Source organism: Octopus sinensis, linkage group LG3 (genome assembly GCF_006345805.1).
Source record: "Octopus sinensis linkage group LG3, ASM634580v1, whole genome shotgun sequence".
Taxonomy (NCBI): Eukaryota; Metazoa; Mollusca; class Cephalopoda; order Octopoda; family Octopodidae; genus Octopus; species Octopus sinensis.
The window spans coordinates 104292247-104307207 of record NC_042999.1 but is presented as its reverse complement, the minus strand read 5'-3'; the positions used below and the strand labels follow the sequence as shown (position 1 = coordinate 104307207).

At 36.2% G+C, this 14961-nt stretch overlaps 1 long non-coding RNA gene across 1 annotated transcript; it reads right to left on the bottom strand.

Annotated features, from left to right (window-relative positions):
• Window positions 1-1251: 1251 nt before the first annotated feature.
• Window positions 1252-14742, bottom strand: LOC118762534. The gene is made up of 3 exons (XR_004998290.1): window positions 14733-14742; window positions 10769-10774; window positions 1252-1323 (listed from the first exon to the last, which is right to left on the bottom strand). It is a non-coding gene; the product is annotated as an uncharacterized LOC118762534 (long non-coding RNA).
• Between the last annotated feature and the right edge of the window lie 219 nt (window positions 14743-14961).

The window sequence follows — 14961 nt, the reverse complement described above, 5'->3', positions numbered from 1 at the left end:
ACAGATAGATAGATAGATAGATAGATAGATAGATAGATAGATAGATAGATAGATAGATAGATAGATAGATAGATAGATAGATAGATAGATAGATAGATAGACAGACAGACGGATGGATGGCGTACAGACAGACAGGCAGATAAATAGAATAGGATAGGCATGAATATGTGTATATGTATATGCATATATATATATATATATATATATATGATGATGATGATGATACATAGGCACAAGTGTGGTTGTGTGGTAAAGAGCTTGCATTCCAACCAGAGGTTGAATCAAAATTTTATTTCAGATTTTCACTGATGAGTTTTGGCAACCATTGTCTCCATGTTTTATCATTAATTTGATACAACTTGTCCATTCATTGCTGAATTGTTTATTCTTTACTTTCATATATAACATGTAAGCATTAATTGTTTTTCTAAATTTTACAGCTTTGATAAGAAGTGATGAAACATTTGCAGAATTATTTTACGCTACCTGTGAAAAAAAGGGCACCAGCAAAAGAAATTAATGATGTGAAATTGTCGAAGAATATGTGGTACAAAACTGGCACAGACATTTCAAGAAAGGTGACACCAGCCAAGAAGAAAATCCAAGGTCAGGGAAACTTTCTGCTGTGAAAGATGAGGCCTTGCTTGAAATAGTTAAATGACAGTCAAGCACATGCACACTTACATTGTCAGTAGAACTTGATCCTTCACAAAGCACCATCAATCAACATCTCCTAATGCTTGGCCTCGTGAGCAGATGCTGTCAAGAAACTCTACTTGAACCAACCAACGACCAAGCTCAACAATGCATGAACACTTGCAAACAACCACTGACAAATCTTATTGATGCCTGTTTTTGGTGTCAAATTGTAACTGGGAGTGTAATATGGATCTATTATCATAATTCTAATAAGGGAAATCAGCGACTATATTCCAGCCAGGCTTAAGAAACTGTTGCCAAACAAGGACAGTTTGAAAAGAAGGTCATGTTGTGTGTTTGGTGGAATTTCAAGGGGGTATTGCACTTTGAGCTTGTCCCAGATGGTCACGATGTGAAAGCTAACCTTTATGCTCAACAACTGCAGCAAGCAGATGATGCTTTAAAGGCTGGTTACTCAGTGTGGATGTCAATTTGATCAAGTGCAAACTTCAGGAACTTGAGGGGCTGGAAGTGCTGCCTCACTCTGCCTACAGTCCAGACCCTCACCATCAGATTACCGCCTTTTTCAAGCCATGGATCATTTCCTGCATAGATAAAGGTTTAAAATGGGTGCAGGGAGTTTTTTTGCCTCTAAACCAGCCAAATGTTATAAGCATAGAATTGCTCATCTGGTAGAATGATAACAACAAACAATAGAATATAAAGGGATATATTTTGATGAATGTATTTAATTTGTTTCAACTTTTAACTGAAGCTTGGAAAACAAAAACTCTTTTGACTCAACCTGGCAGACAGACACACACACACACACACACACACACACGCAGACTGAAAGAAGCACATAACTATAGACATAAACATTTATTACGTTTATGTTTGATGACATCTTTGGCACAATTCTGCTATTTGATAGTGCTCTCCATTCTTTCCAGTATAAAGAAATAATAAAAACCAACATACACATAAATATGTGTGCATACATATATACAAATAAACATACAATCATATACATATACATACATGCACAAACACATATGTACATACACACTAACACACATATATACACACATTCATTGACAGACTCAAATATGGATGTTAATATGCAACTTGGCACGTTACCAATGTGACAACAGGTTTCTCATCACTATTTTCCTATATTTTGGCAAAAAAAGAAAATGGTTTTGAAAACTTTCTCGTGTATCATCTCTCTTTGTTCCTGTTTAAAAGTGAAAAAGTAAATCAATGTATGTTTCGTTTTTGTTATTCCTTTTTTCCACTTATAATGTGTGCATATAGTATATAATCATAATGGTACATATTCATATATGCATATAAGGTTGATTCATAAGAATCAACATATATAGGTGAAGCAATGGATTTTATTTCATGTTACCTGAAGAAATGTGTTATGGTAAAACTAGTGATTTTAAAGTAAAATGAAATACATACATTCATGTATATTTCATCATCATCATCATCATCATCATCATCAACATCATCAGCATTATCATCATTATCATCACTATCATTTAACATTCATGTTCCATGCTGGCATGTGTCAAACTGTTGGACAAAAAGACTACAGCATGCTCCAGTATCTGTTTTGGCATGGTTTCCATCACTGGATGCCCTTCCAAATACCAACCACTTTACAGTGTGTATCAGGTGCTTTTTTTTTTCATTTTTTTTTTGTGCTATTGGCACTACTAAAGTCACCATGCTGCTCGCAAATCTACAAAACCCAAGAAACAGGTGGCATCTTTTTGTTAGTTGGGAATTAACCCTAACTCTAACCCTATAACTTTTTTCAGCTTATTGAACTTTGGTAGGGGAATAATTTACAATCTTCTGCACTAAAAACTATTGTTCCCAAAAGCTGTTTTATATACCTTTTATGGACGGCTCCTCAAAGCTTACTAACTTCCTACACCTGGAACTTTGGATCTTACCTTTACATATCATTGTGTGTGTGTGTGTGTGTGTGTGTGTGTGTATACCAATATATACTCACTCTGACTTTCTCTCTCACTCTCAACTCCCTCTACTTTCTTGTCTTAAAGGTAGCTTAGTATCTCATCTTTAGTAAGACAGCTATGTTTGACCCTTTATTATACTCCAACACTCGCCTTCCACAAAGAACTCTGCTTAGAGACTCAACAGAAAATAGAGTCTAATACGACTGGGGAATATACAAACAAAATACTTGTACCCAGGCTAGAAATCATAAATGTTTAAATCTTAAATGCAACATATAGTATGAAATAAAACACACATAATTAATAATTACTAATGAATAAACTTATATAAATTAGACTCTATAAAATAAAACATCTGAAACTATATTATGACAAACTTATTAATAATAAACACTAACAGATGAAGACTAAAACCTACAAGTAAGTAATTTTAGTAAACTAATTTATATAAACTGATATAAATGAATTAAATACAGATAAAATATTAAAAATATACAATGAATCAAAAGGACAAAACAACATATTAAAGTAAAAAAGAGACTAGATGTGTCATTAGCAAACTGCGGTCCACAGAACATTCTCAGTGGCACGACTAAATGAAAAATTGCCTTAGATTTCTTTTAGCAGTGCAGCTTGGCTGAGATAAGCCATGTCTCATGCAGCCTGTTTCTCTGGAAAAGGTTGCCTATACCTGTTCCAGATGATCACCAGAACCAATATTTGCCAAGCTGACCTCTTCAAGCTTTCACATGTAAAAGAATTCACGGAGGAAAATAAGACACCAAAAGCAGAAGGGACCACCACAATCCAAAGAAAGGAAGAGAGATACATAACTCATGAGTAACATTTCATACAATTCAAGCAAACATCTTTTCATTAGTGTCATTAAACATATTAGCAGCCTTAAACTTCTAACTGGCTACTTAATTGTGCACTTAGGAAAACTCCATACTTACTTAATGTATCAGCATGTAAATCTAGACTACAACTAAATTGTTTAATCTTTTTGCATCATAAACTTGCTTAATCATAAGAGTATTAGTAACATCTACTCATAAACAACATCTCTTAAGTATCTTTTCAAATCTTATTACTTGTGCATTAAGTACACTTTATCCTAATCTAAAAGACAGATAGATATTTGTATACAGCGTAGCTGCTACCTTAAGTTAAGCTCTCTGAGCTTATTGTAGATATTAATCACCGAAGATTTATTACAAATGTTAAACAGATAGTTCAGATAATAAATCTTATTTACATAATGGTAGAGCACAGATGGCCAGTTACAAAGAGTAAAAGGTAACTGAGCGAGATACCAATTGTTCTTCTCTTCGAACTGCACTGTCTGTGGCTAAGATACTTAACTCTTAAGTGGGCTAGTTCACTAAGTAAATAGATACATTTGAGGAAGATGAGAACAGAATTTAATTTCTGTTCTCATTTTCTTCAAATATCATCTTACACATGTTAAATCCATGTCAAAAGTATTAATTTCACTTGTCTCAGAGGGCCAGCAAAATGTCATGAGCATTTCCCTTTCCTTCTGTTAGGAAGGGCATCCAGCTGTAGAAACCATGCCAAAACAGACATGGAGCCTAGACAGTTCTTCAGCTCTTGTCAAACTTCCAACCCATGCCAGCATGGAAAACAGATGTTAAATGGTGATGATGATGATGATGATATAAATGACCATTAAAAATGTTCAAACCACTGATGGAACCTCTATATGATCACTCTTAGAACTATCAGCCAAGTATCCCTCAACGAACATCTAAACCATCTTAACGGGGGAACACAAAATATAATGTAGTCATAGATACACTAGAACTAGAAAAAAAGGGAATGAGCACGACTGGAATTCATTTGATCAAGATCTTTTTGATTAGGACCAACCTCATACTAAACTATAACAATGACAACAACAACAGCAACCATTAAAAAAATAAATTTTATTTCACTATAAGAAAAATTTTATTCCAGAGAAAGGAAATGGCAAATAATTTCTGAAATATGTTAGGAAATCTTTAGTAGATGTGTATGACAAACGAACTTTTTCAACAAAGCCCATCTTCAAATTTATACATTCATATGATTCTGAATAAAGTTCTTACTTTGGTTCTTAGATGAGACTTGGCCTTAGTACTCTCAGTCTTCCAGCGATTCCTATTATATTCTATAGCATTCTGAGAATGCTATGAAACCAAACTCATCATTTTTTATTTAATTGTCTATGTTCAGTAAATTTTTGTATAAGTTTCTCTCATGCTTCTGATACTGTTTTGCTTGTTCTATTTAAAGCAGAGCTCGAGTAAAGATTCACTGACCTTGGGACTCAACTCATTCCCACCAGATAAACAGCAACACTCAACATTTAATCAATGCTTACATTCACTATGCTATTGTTCACAGTAAAAAATATATTCTTTTATATTATGTATTAAGTGTAGGCATGGCTATGTGGTAAGATGCTTACTTTCCAGTAACATAGTTCCAGGTTCAATCCCACTGCATGGCACCTTGGGCAAGTGTCTTTAACAATAGCCAACCGAAGCCTTGTGAGTGGATTTGGTAGGTGGAGTCTGAAAGAAACCTGTCATATATATCATCATCATCATCATCACCATTTAACATCTGTTTTCCATGCTGGCATGGGTTGGACGTTTGACAAGAGCTGAAGAACTGTCCAGATTCCATGTCTGCTTTGGCATGGTTTCTACAGCTGGATGCCCTTCCTAACACCAACCACTTTACAGAGTGTACTGGGTGCTTTTACATAGCACTGGTATAGGTGCTTTTTACATGGCACCAGCACCTGTGTCTGTATCTTTCTGTGTGTGTTTGTTCCCACCTCTATTGCTTGACAACCAGTGCTGGTATGTTTAAGTCCCCATAACAGCAAAAGGGACCAACAGAATAAGTACCAGGTTTCAAAAAAATAAGTACTGGGGTCGATACATTTGACTGAAAATTCTTCAAGGCAGTGCACCAGGATGGGCACAGTCTAATGATTGAAACAAATAAAAGATTACAGAGAAAAGATTACTCAGCATGGTGTCCTCATTTTGGATATTAATTAATATGCTCTACCTTTATTTAGATGTAGAAAATATAATTGAAATTAATATTTCTGAAAATACGTGTTAATACAATATTTTCAAGGAAATCCAAAATTAGCTAAATTCAAAGTGAACTAAGGAAATATTTCCAGTACACAAACACATACAAAAAGAACATTAAGAAGAAATATAATTTAAGAAAAGCTATTTTTCTATTTAACTTTTGGATGAATAACAGTAGATAACAAAAGGATAAAAAATTGTTAATTGTCAGCTTTGTAAGGTGAATTCTACAATTAAAGATGTTATTTTTCTCTATAAGTGTTTGTGTTGGAGTGGTTGTGTGGTAAGTAGCTTGCTTACGAACCACATGGTTCTGGGTTCAGTCCCACTGCATGGCACCTTGGGAAAGTGTCTTCTTACTATAGCCTCAGTGTATAGCTTCTTACTATAGCCTTATGAGTGGATTTGGTTGACAGAAACTGAAAGAAGCCTGTCGTGTGTGTGTTGTGTGTGTTTGTCCCCCCAACATCACTTGACAACTGATGCTAGTGGTTCAGCAAAAGAGATCAATAGAATAAGTACTAGACTTACAAAGTCCTGGGGTTGATTTACTCGACTAAAGGTGGTGCTCCAGCATGGCTACAGTCAAATGACTGTAACAAATAAAAGAATATGTGTGTGTGTTTATGATATATATATATATATATATATATATATATATCTGATGGACTTCTTTCAGTTTCTGTCAACCAAATCCACTCACAAGGCTTTGGTCAGCCTGTAACTCTAGTAAAAAACACTTGCCCAAGGTGCTATGTATCAGGACTGAACTCAAAGCCATGTGGTTGGGAAGCAAGCTTCTTAGCCACACAGCAGACACTACATCAACTAATATAGCTACATCAGCATAATATAAAAATTCCTCATCTCAGGAAATACATTTTTTTTTTATGTTTAGAGTAACATTAAACAAAAAAAATTCTTCAATGTAACTGGAAACTTATCCAAATTTTCAAACTTTACTAATTACAACCGAGACTGACACCATAGATATTACGGGTGTTTTTTTTCTCCTTATTCTTAATGGAATCACCAAAAATAGAAATGATGTTCTTCAATGGATATCTCAAAATTTGGCTGACATTGAAAGCACACAATATCTTTCTACCTTGTACCATTTTGAGAACAAAATTACTGCAACTTAGTAAAAAACAGAATAATATGCGTCTGTCAATTCATTGCAAGATTGTATTACTTTTCTCATTCTTTTATTTTTTTCCTGTTATCTTTCTACCTTTATCTGTCTACCTGCTATCTTTCTACCTTTATCTCCTCCTCATCCCTCCTCCTTCCCTTCTTTACTTGCTTTTTATGCATTTCCCATTAATTTTCTTGTCTTACTATTTTACCAGTTTATTTCTTTCATTTCTATATTCAAATTGTTCTTTCATTCAATATATTCACATTTCTTTCATTCATTTCACTATATGCTTTTTCATTACCATTCATTTGTACCATCTCTCCTTATTCAGGCTTCTTCTTTATTTCTCTCTCTTTCTCTCTTCCCCCCTCTCTCTCTCTCTTTCCTTTTCTTCATGCCTTTCTTACTTTCTTTCATCATGCCTCTCTCTCTTTTTCTCTCTCTTCTTCTCTTCTCCTCTTTCTCTCTTTTCCACCTCTCTCCCCCTCTCCCTCCCTCTTTCTCTTTCCCTTTCTTCATGCCTTTCTCACTTTCTTTCATTATACCTCTCTCACTCTACCTCTCTCTCTCCCTCTTTCATCCTTTCTCTCCTTCCTTTCTGCCTCTCCCATCCTCTCTCCTTCCTTTCTCCTCTCTCTCCCTTTCTCCCCCTCTCTCTCTCTCTCTTTCTCTTCATGCCTTTCTCACTTCCTTTCATCATGCCTCTCTCTCCCCCTCTCTCTCTTTCTCTTTCTTCACTCTTCTCTTTCTCTCTTTATCCCTTTCTTCAATCCACTTTTAGATCCTTCACTCTTTTTGTTTTCTAAATTTCTTCTTATTTTTTTAATTTCTTGCTTTTATTGTTCACTAGCAATATAGCCCAGCGTTGCTCGGCCTTGTTTTCTTTTCGACCCTTTAGAATTGGAATTTTTGAAAAGTAAAAATGTTGCATTTATGTAGCTTGTTATATTCTTTAAGTGAACATTTTTCTGGTTGAAATACACTGATAAATGGCGACACAGCAGTAAAAAAATCGTAAAAAATAGGGATTTTCATAGAAAAAAAATTCCTTTTTGATATAAATAATTTTTGGTGTTAACATGGTCCGATTTAAATTTTTTCTTCTATGGAAGGAAGAGCAAGCCTTCTTCTATCATACTCACAATTTTGGTCAACTTATGCCACAGGGTCTCGGAGGAGATAGTGTTAGTTGAAGGCTACCAAACCTGCAATACACAGACAAATTCAGCTTTATATAGAGAGAGATTTATGCTCTTTCTCTTTTTCATTCTTTATTTTCCTTCACCATCTTCCTCTTTTCTTGCATCAATTTTCTCTTTATTTTCTATCTTTGTGTAGGCTTTAATTCAGCTTTCTTTACTTACTCTCCATAATAAGGTAACTTTTAATCTCCATGATATGCTAATTCTTACCATCCATCCATTATTTATTCATATTTTTCTTTTTCCTTTTCAATTACATTTTGTTTCTTTATTCATCATTCCCGCATTCCTTCCTTTGCACTTCTTCCTTCTTCTTTTTTTTTTACATCACCATTATTGTCACTTCTGTCTCTCTACTCTCTATCTCAGCTCTCCAAATCATATTTTCTCTAATATTTCAATCATTGTTGTTTTAATGCCAACATTTCCAAGATCACATGGGTCAGACAAATTCTGTTGAGTTAGATTTTCTGTAGGTGGATACTCTTCCCATTGCTAACCCTCCCCTATTTCCAAGTAAGATATTTTCTCATGACCAGACATTTTTTCATGTATATGGAAATGAAGGCCTCTTACTTACAACCATCATACAATATCAAGACAAGGAGAGAGTAACACACACACATACACACGCAGACACAAATATATACATAATATACATACATACATGCATATATATATAAATCATCATCATCATCGTTTAACGTCCACTTTCCATTGCTGGTCAGCCTCTGAACTTTTCAACCAGCCTTCTTATATGGTGTGTGTGTGTGTGTGTGTGTGTGTGTGTGTGTGTATGTATGTATGTATGTATGTATATATATGTATATATACACACGCACACATACACACTCACAAAAGGGGGGGGGCTGAAAAGTTCCTGGCTTTAAGGGTATCATAAAAGGCCTTCTGAGTTCTTTTACAGGGCTTGGAAAAATTGAAGAACTGCTGCAATAAGTGTATGAACCTGAAAGGGGAATATGTTGAATAAAATCATAATTAACTGATCCTCCTGTATTTTCTTTTACTCAAAGCAACCCCTTCATCATTATCATCATCATCGTTTAACGTCCGCTTTCCATGCTGGCATGGGTTGGACGGTTCAACTGGGGTCTGGGAAGCCCGAAGGCTGCACCAGGCCAGTCAGATCTGGCAGTGTTTCTACAGCTGGATGCCCTTCCTAACGCCAACCACTCCGAGAGTGTAGTGGGTGCTTTTACGTGCCACCGACACAGGTGCCAGATGAGGCTGGCGAATGGCCACGCTCGGATGGTGCTTTTTACGTGCCACTGGCACGGAGGCCAGGCGAGGCTGGCAACAGCCACGATCGGATGGTGTTTGTTATGTGCCACCAGCACAGAGGCCCTTGTATGTATATATTTATTTATTTATTTTTCAGGTGAGTTGGTTGGAGCAAGATGAAATGAAACACATTGTTCAAAGACAATGTAGTACCCAGCTCAAAAATTGAACTAGTGACCTTATGATACCCTAACCACTAAGCTACATACCTTCATAGCAGAAAAAAAAGAAAGTAATTCATTGGTGGTAATTATGTCACTTAGTATAGTATTTACAAAACAATGAGATATTTTCCTAGAAAATTGGGGAAAAAATTTAAGAGCAAAACTTTATGCTAGTTCTATGTTGGTTTATTTCTTTTTTTAAGAAATTTTTCTGAAGTTCATATTGAACTGTCTTCTGTATTGATTGGGAACGACAATTCTAAGTTAATCAATATTTCTGTACTAAATGAGGATTGTCAGCATCTTTTTGGAGCACTTTATCCAAAAATATAGTGAATTATGTCATCTTTAGATATTAATAAACCCAGAATACACTTGATACTGCTGTTAATTATATATAATAACAAAGGTCACATATATATATATATCATGTATAAGAATATGTTTATGCATGTGAAAAAGAGAAAGAGAGAGACAAAGGGAGAAAATGAAAGTGGATGAGCACGATGATTAGGAGTATATGTGTACGTAGATATGTATAACTTAAATAACTTAGGTATGTTTCAAAGATTGGCCCAGGCTATGTATAACTTGATAGCATCACCTGATGGATCTGTTAAGTCATTTTTAAGTAAGTTATGTGGTATCATCATCATCATTGTTTGACCGTGGTCGAGACAATGGAATTTACCATGCTATGCCAGACTTCACGGTCCTGTTGCTGGATGCCTGTATCCCTGGAGATTACATCAGGGTAGGAGAGTGTGTGCCCTCTGGTATTGCAAGTAGATGGCTTCCAGAGGAGAAGAGTAGAAATTATCTCTTTTTCAGCTCTACAACAATGTCCAGCAAACTGGACTCTCCTACCTCTCACAAGAGATGACAAAGGTGGTAGTTTCCCATATATTTGCATTTTGGTTTGTGGTACCATGGCCCATTGAAGTAATGAGATGATGTTGACTGAGATGTTGGCTGAGAAAATCGTGATGTTTTTCTCAGTTCTGCTGGTTGCAGCTCTTCCAGAACGTTCATCAATATCAACATTTTTTTCAATCATCTTGGAAACATATGAACCACTTGTATACTTGTGTACGGCTCATACACTCCTCTCCAAGCACTTTCTGCAACTTTGTGTAGGTCTCTGAGCAGCTATCACCATGACAACTTTCTCTGTTATGGTCAATGCGACGATCACACGCCACACACCTTCCTTCCAAGCACTGCTGTAAACAGTGGAAGTGAGCTAGAATGTTAAAACTTAGTGTTCCTGCACAGCAAAGTTCAAGGTCAATCTTTGCCAAGCAGTTTCACTTTGCATACTTTAGGTTTGTTACTATGGCAGCAGACCAGATACTTATTGATCAGACTTCGTATTGTTGTCTAAATTACACAAAAATAAAAATAACACTGACAACTTATTTTATCAGATATATTTACCAAAATTACATGAAAATATCTTGAAATGCTAAAGATTAAATTTATTCAATAAAATTGACATTGGCTTCAATGACGGCCTCCAGACGACTTCAGAATCTCCTGCAGCTCTTCTGGACGGTCTTTTTGTTTAAGTTGATGAATGTTGCCATAATCCTTGCCTTCAGTTCATCTTTGGTGTCACAAAGATTTTGTTGATCCTCTCACTCAACTGTACCCCACATATAATAATCAAGTGGGTTGCAGTCTGGGGAGTTAGGTGGCCAGATGTTAGGGGTGATTTAGTTGCAGAAATTGTCTGACAATCATGACTGGATTCTCCTGCTTGCATGGCATGGTGCAAAGTCTTCCAGCAGCCACTCTCTTCACCCAGGGCAGCACAACCGCCTCCAGGCACTTGATGTCAGCCTCCATATTGAGTCTGAGGCCGTGTGGGAAGATGAATGGAGGCATAACGTCACAATCACTAGTCATCACTCCAAACACCATGATATTGACTGGATGTTTAGGGGACATGGCAAGCCAAAAGTTGTTCATATTGGAGCTTCTGACACGAATGCCAAGCAGTACAGCATGTTTCTCCAGATTTCTGGCAGAGTGCTGTTTTCCTCATAGATGATTCCCAACTGACCCTACCATACTGTGTAGTCCACAAAATCAAAAACAAACAATGTGCATGCACGAAATAAAAAATATAAAATGCCAACAATTTACCCATCACACCCTGTATATGTTTGTGCAAACATGTTATTATGAATATATACATATGATGTAGTACCATGAAAGAATTCCCCCCATTGCATGCTATAAAATGGTTGGTGTTAGGAAGGGCATCAAACTATTTTTTCTAAAAATCCCCTTGTAAACATGGTTATAGCACATGCATACTGATGTAAACATTGGCAGAAACACACCTTTAGTTCATATAAGTGATATCTATCATTATATATAATTTAAGCATAAATTTTTTTCTTACATTTCACATTCACTAGATATATATATTTTTCCTAGTCTATATGGTTTTATTTAATATACATATAGTCATATACTTCTCATTTATTTAGTTTTTCTTTCCTTTATCTCTCCTCTTTCTATAAGCTACCTCTGACGTTATATCTTATAACGTATTTTTGAAACAATCTTACTAGCATTCAGTTAATCACTATACGTATCCATCATTTATTGACAAGTTTCATTTCTTCACTTCCCTGAAGAGAAGATTACATTGTTTTACACCATTTTATTCCTTCGGAATAATACCAATGATATCTTCAAAACGTGTCGGAAGTAAAAGAATTTGAATAACACCTGCGATTAACTCCATTTATATATATATATATATAAGATGAACTTCTTTCAATTTCTGTCTACCAAATCCACTGACAAGGCTTTGGTCAGACCAAGGTTACATTAGAAGACACTTGCCCAAGGTGCCATGCAGTGGTTCTTACTACACAGCCATTATGTATGTATGTATATATCTGTATATATGTATGTATGTATGTATGTATGTATGTATGTATGTATGTATGTATGTATGTGTGTATGTATGTATGTATGCATGCATGCATGTATGTATGCATGTATGCATGTATGCATGTATGCATGTATGTATGTATGTATGTATGTATGTATTTATGTATGTATGTATGTATGTATGTATCTGTTTGTCTCCTAAGCTAGTTTCCTATATAATGTCTCTGTTTATCCATCTATATCAAGAAACTTACTCTTGCTTTCTCTAACATACCCTTCTATTTAATAAAAAGCTATCAATCAACCATGACCATTTTATCCACTTTTAACCAGTTTCACAGACAAAATTGTAAGAATTTTCTTGTTTGATTTTTTTTTTTTTTTTGATTCCTTACCTCCACATCTGTAAAACTGCTTATTGATGGATTCAAACAACCTGATTAATTTGTTCAGAGATTCAGATGTTTTTGCTTGGCTGAAATTCTTTTGAATCAAATTGAATCATAACCTTGCCATCTTATTCTAATCTTAGCATCTCTTAAATACTACATCCTCACTTTCTATTTCAATGCCTCTCTCTCTCTCTCTCTCTCTCTCTCATTGTATCATAGACTTTCACTGACATATTTACTTCGATCTCTGTACCATTTCTATTTAAAAATACTGCTTACTTCTCTTTATTTTTTTTCTTTTCCCTCTCCACCACTCCACTTAATATCTTTATATCTTAATATCTTTCTTTCCTTTAAATATCTTAATATCTTTCTTTCCTTTAAATTCTATCATTCCAGTAGCCTTGCGGAGTGGCAATTTCTACTATTGAATAAATTTCAAAAAAAAAAAAAAACATAGGCTGTGTGGTAAGTAGTTTGCTTACGAACCACATGGTTCCAGGTTCAGTCCCACTGCATGGCACCTTAGGCAAGTGTCTTCTACTATAGCCTCACGCTGACCAAAGCCTTGTAAATGGATTTGGTAGACGGAAACTGAAAGAAGCCAGTCGTCATCATCATCATCGTTTAACGTCCGCATTCCATGCTAGCATGGGTTGGACAGTTCAACTGGGATCTGGGAAGCCAGAAGGCTGCACCAGGCCCAGTCTGATCTGGTAGTATTTCTACAGCTGAATGCCCTTCCTAATGCCAACCACTCCTTGAGTGTAGTTGGTGCTTTACACGTGCCACCGGCACAGGTGCCAGACGAGGCTGGCAAACAGCCACGATCAGATGGTGCTTTTTACGTGACACCAGCACGGAGACCGGATGAGGCTGGCAACAGCCACGATCGGATGGTGCTTTTTACGTCGTATATATGTATATATATACGACGTATATATATAGGAGTGGCTGTGTGGTAAGTAGCTTGTTTACCAACCACATGGTTCCGGGTTCAGTCTCACTGCGTGGCACCTTGGGCAAGTGTCTTCTACTATAGCCTCGGGCCGACCAAAGCCTTGTGAGTGGATTTGGTAGACGGAAACTGAAAGAAGCCCGTCATATATATGTATATATATATATGCGTGTGTGTGTTTGTGTGTCTGTGTTTGTCCCCCTAGCATTGCTTGACAACCGATGCTGGTGTGTTTATGTCCCCGTTACTTAGCAGTTCGGCAAAAGAGACCGATAGAATAAGTACTGGGCTTACAAAAGAATAAGTCCCGGGGTCGAGTTGCTGATTAAAGGCGGTGCTCCGCAGTTAAATGACTGAAACTAATAAAAGAGTAAAGAATAAAGAGTATATATATATATATATATATATATATATATATGTATGTATGTCTGTGTTTGTTCCCCCAGCATCGCTTGACAACCGATGGTGGTGTATTTACGGCTCCGTAACTTAGCAGTTTGGCAAAAGAGACCGATAGAATAAGTAACAGGCTTCCAAAGAATAAGTCCTGGGGTCAATTTCCCCAACTAAAGATGGTGCTCCAGCATGGCCGCAGTCAAATGATTGAAACAAGTAAAAGTGTAAAGAGTAAAGAGTTCATCACCACATATATATACACATGCTATAGCATAACACTAAAAACAGGATACTTTGCTTCAGAAGTACTTATATTCACCAATATAAGTATGAATATTAGACAGCAAGCAGGCAGAATCGTTAGCATGCCAGGCAAAATTCTTAGCAGCATTTCCTCCATCTCTATGTTTTGAGTTCAAATGCTGTCAGGGTCAGCTTCACCTTTCATCTTTCCAGGGTTGATGAAATAAGTACTTGTTGAACACTGGGATTGATGTAATCAACTTTCCCACTTGCGCAACATTACTGGCTTGCATCAAAGTTTGAAACTAATATAAGTACAAATATATGTGCATATATACATTTGTGTGTGTGTGTGTTATAGGCAGGCAGGCAGGTAGGTAGGTAGGTAGGTAGGCAGGTAGGTAGGTAGGCAGGTAGGTAGGTAGGCAGGTAGGTTGGTAGGTAGGTAGGTAGGTAGGTAGGTACCTTTGAAGGCGGCGAGCTGGCAGAAACGTTAGC